Raw genomic sequence first — 12,313 nt, 5'->3', positions numbered from 1 at the left:
AAACGACAGGGGCGTGCAAGAGATGCTGTCGGTGGCCCGAAGAATTGCGGGCCACTTTCGGCGTTCAGGCACCGCGTACAGAAGACTGGAGCACCACCAAACACACCTGAACCTGCCCTGCCATCATCTGAAGCAGGAGGTGGTAACGAGGTGGAATTCAACCCTCTATATGCTTCAGAGGATGGAGGAGCAGCAAAAGGCCATTCAAGCCTATACATCTGGCCACGATATAGGCAAAGGAGGTGTAATGCGCCTGTCTCAAGCGCAGTGGAGAATGATTTCAACGTTGTGCAAGGTTCTGCAACCCTTTGAACTTGCCACACGTGAAGTCAGTTCAGACACTGCCAGCCTGAGTCAGGTCATTCCCCTCATCAGGCTTTTGCAGAAGAAGCTGGAGACATTGAAGGAGGAGCTAAAACAAGGGACTTGTGGATGGAGCCCTTAATTCGCTTAACCAGGATTCACGGGTGGTCAATCTGTTGAAATCAGAGCACTACATTTTGGCCACCGTGCACGATCCTAGATTTAAAACCTACGTTGTAACTCTCTTTCCGGCAGACACAAGTCTGCAGGGGTTCAAAGACCTGCTGGTGAGAAAATTGTCAAGTCAAGCGGAACGTGACCCGTCAACAGCTCCTCCTTCACATTCTCCCGCAACTGGGGGTGCGAGGAAAAGGCTAAGAATTCTGAGCCCACCCGCTGGCGGTGATGCAGGGCAGTCTTGAGCGAGTGCTGACATCTGGTCCGGACTGATGGACCTGCCAACGATCACTGACATGTCGTCTACTGTCACTGCATATGATTCTCTCACCATTGAAAGAATGGTGGAGGATTATATGAGTGACCGCATCCAAGTAGGCACGTCAGACAGTCCGTACGTATACTGGCAGGAAAAAGAGGCAATTTTGAGGCCCTTGCAGAAACTGGCTTTATTCTACCTAAGTTGCCCTCCCTCCAGTGTGTACTCCGAAAGAGTTTTTAGTGCCGCTGCTCACCTTGTCAGCAATCGGCGTACGAGGTTACTTCCAGAAAATGTGGAGAAGATGATGTTCATTAAAATGAATTATAATCAATTCCTCCGTGGAGACATTCACCAGCAGCAATTGCCTCCAGAAAGTGCACGGGGACCTGAGATGGTGGATTTCAGTGGGGTTGAATTAATAATCTGTGAGGAGGGGGATGTACACAGTGAAAGGGGTGATGAATCGGACGATGATGATGAGGTGGACATCTTGCCTCTGTAGAGCCAGTTTGTGCAAGGAGAGATTGATTGCTTCTTTTTTGGTGGGGGCCCAAACCAACCAGTCATTTCAGTCACAGTCGTGTGGCAGACCCTGTCGCTGAAATGATGGGTTCGTTAAAGTGTGCATGTCCTGTTTATAGTATACAACATAAGGGTGGGTGGGAGGGCCCAAGGACAATTCCATCTTGCACCTCTTTTTTCTTTCATTTTTCTTTGCATCATGTGCTGTTTGGGGACAATTTTTTTGAAGTGCCATCCTGTCTGACACTGCAGTGCCACTCCTAGATGGGCCAGGTGTTTGTGTCGGCCACTAGGGTCGCTTAGCTTAGTCACACAGCTACCTCATTGCGCCTCTTTTTTTCTTTGCATCATGTGCTGTTTGGGGAGTATTTTTTTGAAGTGCCATTCTGCGTGACACTGCAGTGCCACTCCTAGATGGGCCAGGTGTTTGTGTCGGCCACTTGGGTCGCTTATCTTAGTCACACAGCTACCTCATTGCGCCTCTTTTTTTCTTTGCATCATGTGCTGTTTGGGGAGTATTTTTTTGAAGGGCCAACCTGCGTGCCACTGCAGTGCCACTCCTATATGGGCCAGGTGTTTGTGTCGGCCACTTGGGTCGCTTATCTTAGTCACACAGCTACCTCATTGCGCCTCTTTTTTTCTTTGCATCATGTGCTGTTTGGGGACTATTTTTTTGAAGGGCCATCCTGTCTGACACTGCAGTGCCACTCCTAGATGGGCCAGGTGTTTGTGTCGGCCACTTGGGTCGCTGAGCTTAGTCACACAGCTACCTCATTGCGCCTCTTTTTTTCTTTGCATCATGTGCTGTTTGGGGACTATTTTTTTGAAGTGCCATCCTGTCTGACACTGCAGTGCCACTCCTAGATGGGCCAGGTGTTTGTGTCGGCCACTTGGGTCGCTTATCTTAGTCACACAGCTACCTCATTGCGTATCTTTTTTTCTTTGCGTCATGTGCTGTTTGGGGAGTATTTTTTTGAAGGGCCATCCTGCGTGACACTGCAGTGCCACTCCTAGATGGGCCAGGTGTTTGTGTCGGCCACTAGGGTCGCTTAGCTTAGTCACACAGCTACCTCATTGCGCCTCTTTTTTTCTTTGCATCATGTGCTGTTTGGGGAGTATTTTTTTGAAGGGCCATCCTGCGTGACACTGCAGTGCCACTCCTAGATGGGCCAGGTGTTTGTGTCGGCCACTAGGGTCGCTTAGCTTAGTCACACAGCTACCTCATTGCGCCTCTTTTTTTCTTTGCATCATGTGCTGTTTGGGGAGTATTTTTTTGAAGGGCCATCCTGCGTGACACTCCTAGATGTGCCAGGTGTTTGTGTCGGCCACTTGGGTCGCTTATCTTAGTCACACAGCTACCTCATTGCGCCTCTTTTTTTCTTTGCATCATGTGCTGTTTGGGGACTATTTTTTTGAAGTGCCATCCTGCCTGACACTGCAGTGCCACTCCTAGATGGGCCAGGTGTTTGTGTCGGCCACTTGGGTCGCTTAGCTTAGCCATCCAGCGACCTCGGTGCAAATTTTAGGACTAAAAATAATATTGTGAGGTGTGAGGTGTTCAGAATAGACTGAAAATGAGTGGAAATTATGGTTATTGAGGTTAATAATACTTTGGGATCAAAATGACCCCCAAATTCTATGATTTAAGCTGTTTTTGAGGGATTTTTGAAAAAAACACCCGAATCCGACAAAAAATTTTCGGTGAGGTTTTGCCAAAACGCGTCCGAATCCAAAACACGGCCGCGGAACCGAACCCAAAACCAAAACACAAAACCCGAAAAATTTCCGGTGCACATCACTAGTCGCCACTAAGTATCCTTAATAGGGGCTTAGTGTAATAAATATGCCCCCCCCCCCTTCCCCTTTGCTATGACCCCTTGGTACCGCTGAGGTGTTCTGGAGTCCTTGTAGAGGAGCTTCGCTTCCCTGACAGTCTGCCTGTGTCAAGCTGCAGAGGGAAAATGGCACTGGTGAGCTGCTGGATCCGCTCATAGTGAAGGCCCCGTCCACTTAATGGCGTGCCGTCTTCACGGTTTTTATACTGGCTGATGTAAAGTTTCTGTACTACAGTGGGTTAAAACCCCTGTAGATATGCTGCCAGTGTGGGTATACTTTGTGGATTCAGCTCGCCCCTCACAGCGGCACACACAGTGTCTCTGAAGCCTGGAGACGCAGCCTGTCAGTGCTGCGCTCCTTACCCTTGTGCTGCCATTACAGCCAAGACCCGCTAACCGGGACACTGGCCACCTACTCACCACTCTTCTTACTTCTGGCTCTGTTAGGGGAAGCAGCGTGCTGCGGGTCTGTATGCTCGCCATGGTGGGGCTTGCGAATAGGACCCAATGGAAATCAGTGTCCTGTCAGCGGGGAACAGGACCATAAACCCTAGAAAGGTTGGACTGTTCCCCCCCCCCCCCCCTAAGTCCCATGAAGCAGGCAGTCTGGTGCCAACCAGACTTGCCTGAAAATAAAAAATAGAAAATAAATGCAGAAAACTCTTCAGGAGCTTCCCAAGCGTGACTGGCTCCTCCGTGCACATTTTTTAAACTGATTCTGGTAGGAGGGGCATAGAGGGAGGAGCCAGCACACACTATTGATTTCTTAAAGAGCCCAAGGCTCTTAGTGGACCAGTCTATACCCCATGGTACTAATGTGGACCACAGTATCCTCTAGGATATAAGAGATATATAGGGGTGCTGCTGTTAAAATAACATTACACTGGCCCTGCATGCTGTAAAAATTCAGGGGTGCAGTTGTTAAAAATTAAAAGCACACTGCTCCTGTATGCTGTAAAAATATAGGGGTGCTGCTGTTAAAAGCACACTGCTCCTGTATGCTGTAAAAATATAGGGGTGCTGCTGTTAAAATAATATTACACTGGCCCTGTATGTTTTAAAAATGCAGGGGTGCAGTAAAATCAATGAACCCTGATCCTGTCTTGTATGCTGTAAAAAAATTCTGGGGTGCTGTTGTTAAAATAAAAGTACACTGGTCCTGTGTGCTGTAAAAATACAGGGGTGCATCGAAAATAAGATTTTACTTACCGGTAAATCTATTTCTCGTAGTCCGTAGTGGATGCTGGGGACTCCGTAAGGACCATGGGGAATAGACGGGCTCCGCAGGAGACAGGGCACTTTAAGAAAGAATTTGGATACTGGTGTGCTCTGGCTCCTCCCTCTATGTCCCTCCTCCAGACCTCAGTTAGAGAAACTGTGCCCGGAAGAGCTGACAGTACAAGGAAAGGATTTTGGAATCCAGGGCAAGACTCATACCAGTCACACCAATCACACCGTATAACTTGTGATAAACTTACCCAGTTAACAGTATGAACAACAACGGAGCATCAGATCAACCCTGATGCAACCATAACATAACCCTTATTTAAGCAACAACTATATACAAGTATTGCAGAAGAAGTCCGCACTTGGGACGGGCGCCCAGCATCCACTACGGACTACGAGAAATAGATTTACCGGTGAGTAAAATCTTATTTTCTCTAACGTCCTAGTGGATGGTGGGGACTCCGTAAGGACCATGGGGATTATACCAAAGCTCCCAAACGAGCGGGAGAGTGCGGATGACTCTGCAGCACCGAATGAGCAAACACAAGGTCCTCCTCAGCCAGGGTATCAAACTTGTAGAACTTTGCAAAAGTGTTTGAACCTGACCAAGTAGCCGCTCGGCAAAGCTGTAATGCCGAGACCCCTCGGGCAGCCGCCCAAGAAGAGCCCACCTTCCTAGTGGAATGGCCCTTAACTGATTTTGGCAGCGGCAATCCAGCCGCAGAATGAGCCTGCTGAATCGTGTTACAGATCCAGCGAGCAATAGTTTGCTTTGAAGCAGGGGCACCAAGCTTGTTGGAAGCATACAGGATAAACAAAGATTCTGTTTTCCTGACCCTAGCCGTTCTGGCTACATAAACTTTCAAAGCCCTGACCACATCAAGTAACTCAGAATCCTCCAAGTCACGAGTAGCCACAGGCACCACAATAGGTTGGTTCATATGAAAAGATGACACCACCTTTGGCAGAAATTGCGGACGGGTCCGCAATTCTGCCCTGTCTATATGGAAAACCAGATAGGGGCTTTTATGTGACAAAGCCGCTAATTCTGACACACGCCTAGCTGAAACCAAGGCTAGTAGCATGACCACCTTCCACGTGAGAAATTTTAACTCCACGGTCTTAAGTGGCTCAAACCAGTGTGACTTTAGGAAACTCAACACCACGTTAAGATCCCAAGGTGCCACTGGAGGCACAAAAGGGGGCTGAATATGCAGCACTCCCTTTACAAAAGTCTGAACTTCAGGTAGAGAAGACAGTTCTTTTTGAAAGAAAATGGATAGGGCCGAAATCTGGACCTTAATGGAACCCAATTTTAGGCCCAAAGACACTCCCGACTGTAGGAAGTGAAGGAAATGGCCCAGCTGGAATTCCTCCGTAGGGGCATTCCTGGACTCACACCAAGCAACATATTTTCGCCATATACGGTGATAATGTTTAGCCGTCACGTCCTTCCTAACCTTTATCAGCGTAGGAATAACCTCATCCGGAATGCCTTTTTCTGCTAGGACGGCGTTCAACCGCCATGCCGTCAAACGCAGCCGCGGTAAGTCTTGGAACAGACAGGGCCCCTGTTGCAACAAGTCCTGTCTTAGAGGCAGAGGCCAAGGGTCCTCTGTGAGCATTTCTTGCAGCTCTGGATACCAAGTCCTTCTTGGCCAATCCGGAACAATGAGTATTGTTCTCACTCCTCTTCTTCTTATGATTCTCAGCACCTTGGGTATGAGAGGAAGAGGAGGAAATACATAGACCGACTGGAACACCCACGGTGTCACTAGTGCGTCTACAGCTATCGCCTGAGGGTCTCTTGACCTGGCGCAATACCTCTGTAGCTTTTTGTTGAGGCGGGATGCCATCATGTCCACTTGTGGCAGTTCACACCGACCTGCAATCTGTGCGAAGACTTCTTGATGAAGTCCCCACTCCCCCGGGTGGAGGTCGTGCCTGCTGAGGAAGTCTGCTTCCCAGTTGTCCACTCCCGGAATGAACACTGCTGACAGTGCTCTTACGTGATTCTCCGCCCAGCGAAGCATCCTGGTGGCTTCCGCCATCGCCACCCTGCTCCTTGTGCCGCCTTGGCGGTTTACATGAGCCACTGCGGTGATGTTGTCTGACTGAATCAGCACCGATTGGTCGCGAAGTAGGGTCTCCGCTTGACGTAGGGCGTTGTATATGGCCCTTAGCTCCAGGATATTGATGCGAAGGCAAGTCTCCTGACTTGACCACAGCCCTTGTAAATTTCTTCCCTGTGTGACTGCTCCCCACCCTCGGAGGCTTGCGTCCGTGGTCACCAGGACCAAGTCCTGAATGCCGAATCTGCGGCCCTCGAGAAGGTGAGCACCCTGCAGCCACCACAGGAGAGATACCCTGGCCCTGGAGGATAGGGTGATCAGCCGATGCATTTTTAGATGTGATCCGGACCACTTGTCCAGCAGATCCCATTGAAAGGTCCTCGCATGGAACCTGCCGAAAGGAATGGCCTCGTATGATGCCACCATCTTTCCCAGGACTCATGTGCATTGATGCACCGACACCTGTTTTGGTTTTAATAGGTCTCTGACCAGTGTCATGAGCTCCTGAGCCTTCTCCATCGGGAGATAAACCCTCTTCTGGCATGTGTCCAGAATCATGCCCAGGAAGGGCAGACGAGTCGTAGGAATCAACTGCGACTTTGGAATATTTAGAATCCAGCCGTGCTGTTGTAACACTTCCCGAGAGCGTGCTATGCTGATCAGCAACTGCTCTCTGGACCTCGCCTTTATGAGGAGATCGTCCAAGTATGGGATAATTGTGACTCCTTGACGTCGCAGGAGCACCATCATTTCCGCCATTACCTTGGTAATGTTATGATTCCAGTACTCCTGACCGGAGGAGATCTCATGGCAATGGCCAGAGTACTGGAAGGGAATGCTGGTTACGGGAGCTGGAAAGACTAGTTGCCCCTGGCGCCCTAACTCTATTGTCTCACCCGTGCTATCGGAAATCCCTTGCGAGACTATGGTTTCTTAAGCCCCTGGCAGCCACTTTTGAATGGCGGATTATGTCTGCCCAACTCCAGTGCCCCCCGGTCTTAGTGAGAGACAAAGGGAAATCCGAGGCAGGATGATGACAAGAGGACCTCTGACTGACAACAGGCCAGGGGCAACAAGCTAACTAACCAAACCAGAAGTATGCGCGGACAAACCGCCAGATAAAAAGAACAGCCAAAATCCACTAGTCCGTTACTCCTATCCAGCACCGCTGGATACCAGAGTGGATCTGTGGGAGCGGAATCCTCCGCAAAAGCTCCGAAACACAAATAATAAATAATAAGTAATAAAGCGGCCAAGCCGCAACACACGGCTACGCCGTGACTCACGAACACCACTGGATGTTTAAAGGTGCTCAGTCAGGACTCCAGGAACAGATGACAACTTCCGAGTACAGGACAACTGAGGACAGGAACGACCGGGTACAGCAGGACTGGAAACACTCTCAGCAAACAGATACAGCATGCAGGAAGCTATTACCGGCGTCTGTGAGAAGCCCTGGAAGTGTACTTAACAGGGAGTCCTCCAATCAGCTGTTTAGAGGCTGATTGGACTAAATGCCGTGCAGCTGCCTTGCTGCACGGCCAGGAAACAGGTGCCCTTATTAATTTAAATGGACCCAGCAACGGGGAACGCGGTCCGCCAGTGGCGTCCCCGTTGCTAGGGTCCGTGCGGCTCCGTGCGCCCGGCGTCTAGCGTTGCCAGGGAGCCGGCGGCTGTACGCGCACGGCGTCCCTGGTTGCTAGGCGCCGGACCGCACCGACGAGCGGACCCCGGCGCCTAACAGGTAAATATTCTCGGTGCCGTAGAGAGACCAAACGGCAACGTCTGGAATTGGTAATGACAATCCTGTACCACAAATCTGAGGTACTCCTGATGAGGTGGATAAATGGGGACATGAAGGTAAGCATCCTTTATGTCCAGAGACACCATAAAATCCTCCCCTTCCAGGCTGGCGATGACTGCTCTGAGCGATTCCATCTTGAACTTGAACCTTTTCAGGTATATGTTCAGGGATTTTAAATTCAATATGGGTCTGACCGAACCGTCCGGTTTCGGTACCACAAACATGGTCGAATAGTAACCCTTTCCTTGTTGAAGGAGGGGAACCTTGACCACCACCTGATGAAGATACAATTTGTGAATTGCAGCTAACACTATTTCCCTCTCTAAGGGGGAAGCTGGCAGGGCCGATTCGAGGTAAGGGTGGGGGGGGGGGCATCTCTTCGAATTCCAGCTTGTATCCCTGAGACACAATCTCTATAGCCCAGGGATCCACCTGGGAGTGAACCCACTCGTGGCTGAAATTTCGGAGACGCGCCCCCACCGGGCCTAGCTCCGCCTGTGGAGCCCCAGCGTCATGCGGTGGATTTAGTGGAAGCCGGGGAGGACTGCTGTTCCTGGGAACTAGCTGTATTGTGCAGCTTCTTTCCTCTACCCCTGCCTCTGGCAAGAAAGGACGCACCTCGGACTTTCTTGCCTTTTTGTGATCGAAAGGACTGCATTTGGTAATACGGTGCTTTCTTAGGTTGTGAGGGAACATATGGCAAAAAATTTGACTTTCCAGCCGTAGCTGTGGAGACCAGGTCTGAGAGACCCTCCCCAAACAACTCCTCACCCTTGTAAGGTAAAACCTCCATGTGCCTTTTTGAGTCGGCATCTCCTGTCCATTGCCGAGTCCACAGGACCCTTCTGGCAGAAATCGACATTGCATTTATTCTAGAGCCCAGTAGGCTAATGTCTCTTTGAGCATCTCTCATATATAGGACAGCGTCTTTTATATGCCCCAGGGTCAGTAATATAGTATCCTTGTCCAAGGTATCAAGTTCCTCAGATAAGGTATCCGTCCATGCTGCTACAGCACTACACATCCAGGCCGACGCAATCGCCGGCCTTAGTAATGTGTATAAATGGACTTCAGGGTACCCTCCTGCTTTCTATCCGCAGCATCTTTTAGGGTGGCCGTATCCTGTGACGGCAGGGCTACCCTCTTGGATAAGCGTGTTACAGCTTTGTCTACCCTAGGGGAGGATTCCCAGCGTAACCTGTCCGTTGGCGGGAAAGGATACGCCATAAGCATCCGTTTGGAAATCAGCAGTTTTCTATCTGGAGATTCCCAAGCCTTTTCACATAACTCATTTAACTCATGTGAAGGGGGAAAGGTCACCTCTTGCCTTTTTTCCCCATACATAAAAACCCTCTTGTCAGGGACTGGGGTTTCCTCTGTGATGTGCAACACATCCTTCATTGCTATAATCATGTAACGGATGGCTTTAGCCATTTTAGGCTGTAACTTTGTATCATCGCCATCGACACTGGAGTCAGAATCCGTGTCGATATCTGTGTCAACAATTTGGGATAGTGGGCGCTTCTGAGACCCTGACGGCCTCTGCGACATAGGATCAGGCATGGGCTGAGACCCCGGCTGTCCTAAGGCTTCAGCTTTATCCAACCTTTTATGCAAGGAAGTAACATTATCATTTAAAACCTTCCACATATCCATCCAATCGGGTGTCGGCGCCGTCGGCGGCGACCCCACATTCATTTGTTCCCGCTCTGCTTCCACATAGCCTTCCTCGTCAAACATGCCGACACAAGCGTACCGACACACCCCACACACACAGGGGATGCTCTTTTTGAAGGCAGTTCCCCCACAAGGCCTTTTGGAGAGACAGAGAGAGAGTATGCCAGCACACACCCCAGCACTATATGACCCAGGAATCACACAGTAACTTAGTGTTAACCCAGTAGCTGCTGTATATACTGTTTTTGCGCCAAATTTATGTGCCCCCCCCTCTCTTTCTACACTCTTTTACCGTGATTCTGCAGGGGTGAGCCTGGGGAGCTTCCTCTCAGCGGAGCTGTGGAGAGAAAATGGCGCTGGTGAGTGCTGAGGAAGAAGCCCCGCCCCCTCAGTGGCGGGCTTCTGTCCCGCGTTTCTGTGTAAAAATATGGCGGGGGCCCATGCATATATACAGTGCCCAACTGTATATATGCCCACTTTTGCCAAGAGGTCTCTAATTGCTGCCCAGGGCGCCCCCCCCTGCGCCCTGCACCCTACAGTGACCGGAGTATGTGGGTTTAGTGTGGGAGCAATGGCGCACAGCTGAAGTGCTGTGCGCTACCTCATATGAACACTGGAGTTTCCGATTTCGAAGTCTTCTTGCTTCTGTCACCGGCTTCTGTCTTCCGGCTCTGCGAGGGGGACGGCGGCGCGGCTTCGGGGTCAAAGGGTGCGATCCTGTGTACGATCCCTCTGGAGCTAATGGTGTCAAGTAGCCTAAGAAGCAGGACCTATCTTCAGTGAGTAGGGCTGCTTCTCTCCCCTCAGTCCCACGTAGCAGAGAGTCTGTTGCCAGCAGATCTCTCTGAAAATAAAAAAACCTAACAAAATACTTTCTTTTTAGCAAGCTCAGGAGAGCTTACTAAGTAGCACCCAGCTCGTCCGGGCACAGATTCAAACTGAGGTCTGGAGGAGGGACATAGAGGGAGGAGCCAGAGCACACCAGCATCCAAATTCTTTCTTAAAGTGCCCTGTCTCCTGCGGAGCCCGTCTATTCCCCATGGTCCTTACGGAGTCCCCAGCATCCACTAGGACGTTAGAGAAAATAAATGTACACTGGCCTTGTCTTGTATGCTGTAAAATTACAGGCATGTTGTGAAAATACAGGGGTGCTGGCATTGTCCGCGGTTGCGATGTCTAGGCCTGACCTTCACAACACTGTATGCAAAGAGGAGACTTCTAACAACATTTGCACACCCCCTGCAAGTGCTGGGAGGAGCACTGCCAGTCCAGTTGCTGCTATTGAGAATGTCACTGTAGAAGTACACCAGTACGAGGAGGCTATGGGTGTAGCTGCTGCGGAGGAGGAAGTTGACGATGAGAATTGTTTGAATAAGGCACCAGTGGAGAAAGTTGTTGCCCATTATCATGCCTGGGCAAAATACCAAATAAGCCACCTCTTCGGTGTGGAATTATTTCTCCACAAATCACAGCCATCAAGCCATCTGTTGCCTTTGTCAATCCATAATAAGTAGGGGTAAGGACATTAACCACCTAGGAACATCCTCCCTTATATGTCACCTGCAGCGCAATCATCATAAATCATTGTCAAGTTCAGAAACTTTGGGTAATAGCGTAAGAGGTCCACTGACACCTAAGTTATGTGGTTTGTTTGTTTGAATAGTATTTCTCTGTGAGGATGAAGATGTAAACACTGAATGGGGTGGGATTTGAGGATGACATCTTGCCACTGTAGAACCAATTTGTGTAAGGAGTGATTCATTGCTTCTTTTTTGGTGGGGGCCCAAACAAACCAATAATTTCAGCCACAATCATGTGGCAGACCCTGTTGCTGAAATGATTGGTATGTTAAAGTGTGCATGTCCAGTTTATACAACATAAGGGTGGGTGGGAGGGCCCAAGTACAATTCCATCTTGCACGTCTTTTCTTTGCCACATCACTCCAGGGGTGCTGCCCTATATGGGGTGCTGCTCCTCTGCCCTATCAGTCCAGGGGTGCTGCCCAACTGTGTTTAAGTCCAGGGGTGCTGTTGCCTGTCTGCTGTGCTGTGCAATTCTCCAGGGGTGCTACCTATGCTATATAAGTCCAGGAGTGCTGCTGTACTTGATCCTAGGTTTGAATTAAAGCCTACAGCAGATATGAAACAAGCTTCAACATCACAAACAGATTTGTGAAAACTAGCCGCAAAGGTGGAAATGGAAATTGCCAAAGTGTTTTTAAATAAAGTGGGGAGAAACCACATTTGTGGCCAAAGTCAGTGTGACTCAGAAGAGACTGCATCATAATCCAGCGCAACTACCAGGGAAGTAAAAGTGATATTTTCTGCCAGAGCATTAGAGAGAGGTTCTCTTCAATTATTTCACGTTAGGGACTCATTCAAATGATTGGATCCAATTAGTCAACCTTAATTTTTATTTATTATTGATGTTCCAA

The sequence above is a fragment of the Pseudophryne corroboree genome, chromosome 1, assembly GCF_028390025.1.
Source record: "Pseudophryne corroboree isolate aPseCor3 chromosome 1, aPseCor3.hap2, whole genome shotgun sequence".
Taxonomy (NCBI): domain Eukaryota; kingdom Metazoa; phylum Chordata; class Amphibia; order Anura; family Myobatrachidae; genus Pseudophryne; species Pseudophryne corroboree.
Note: the sequence above shows the minus strand (reverse complement) of the source record.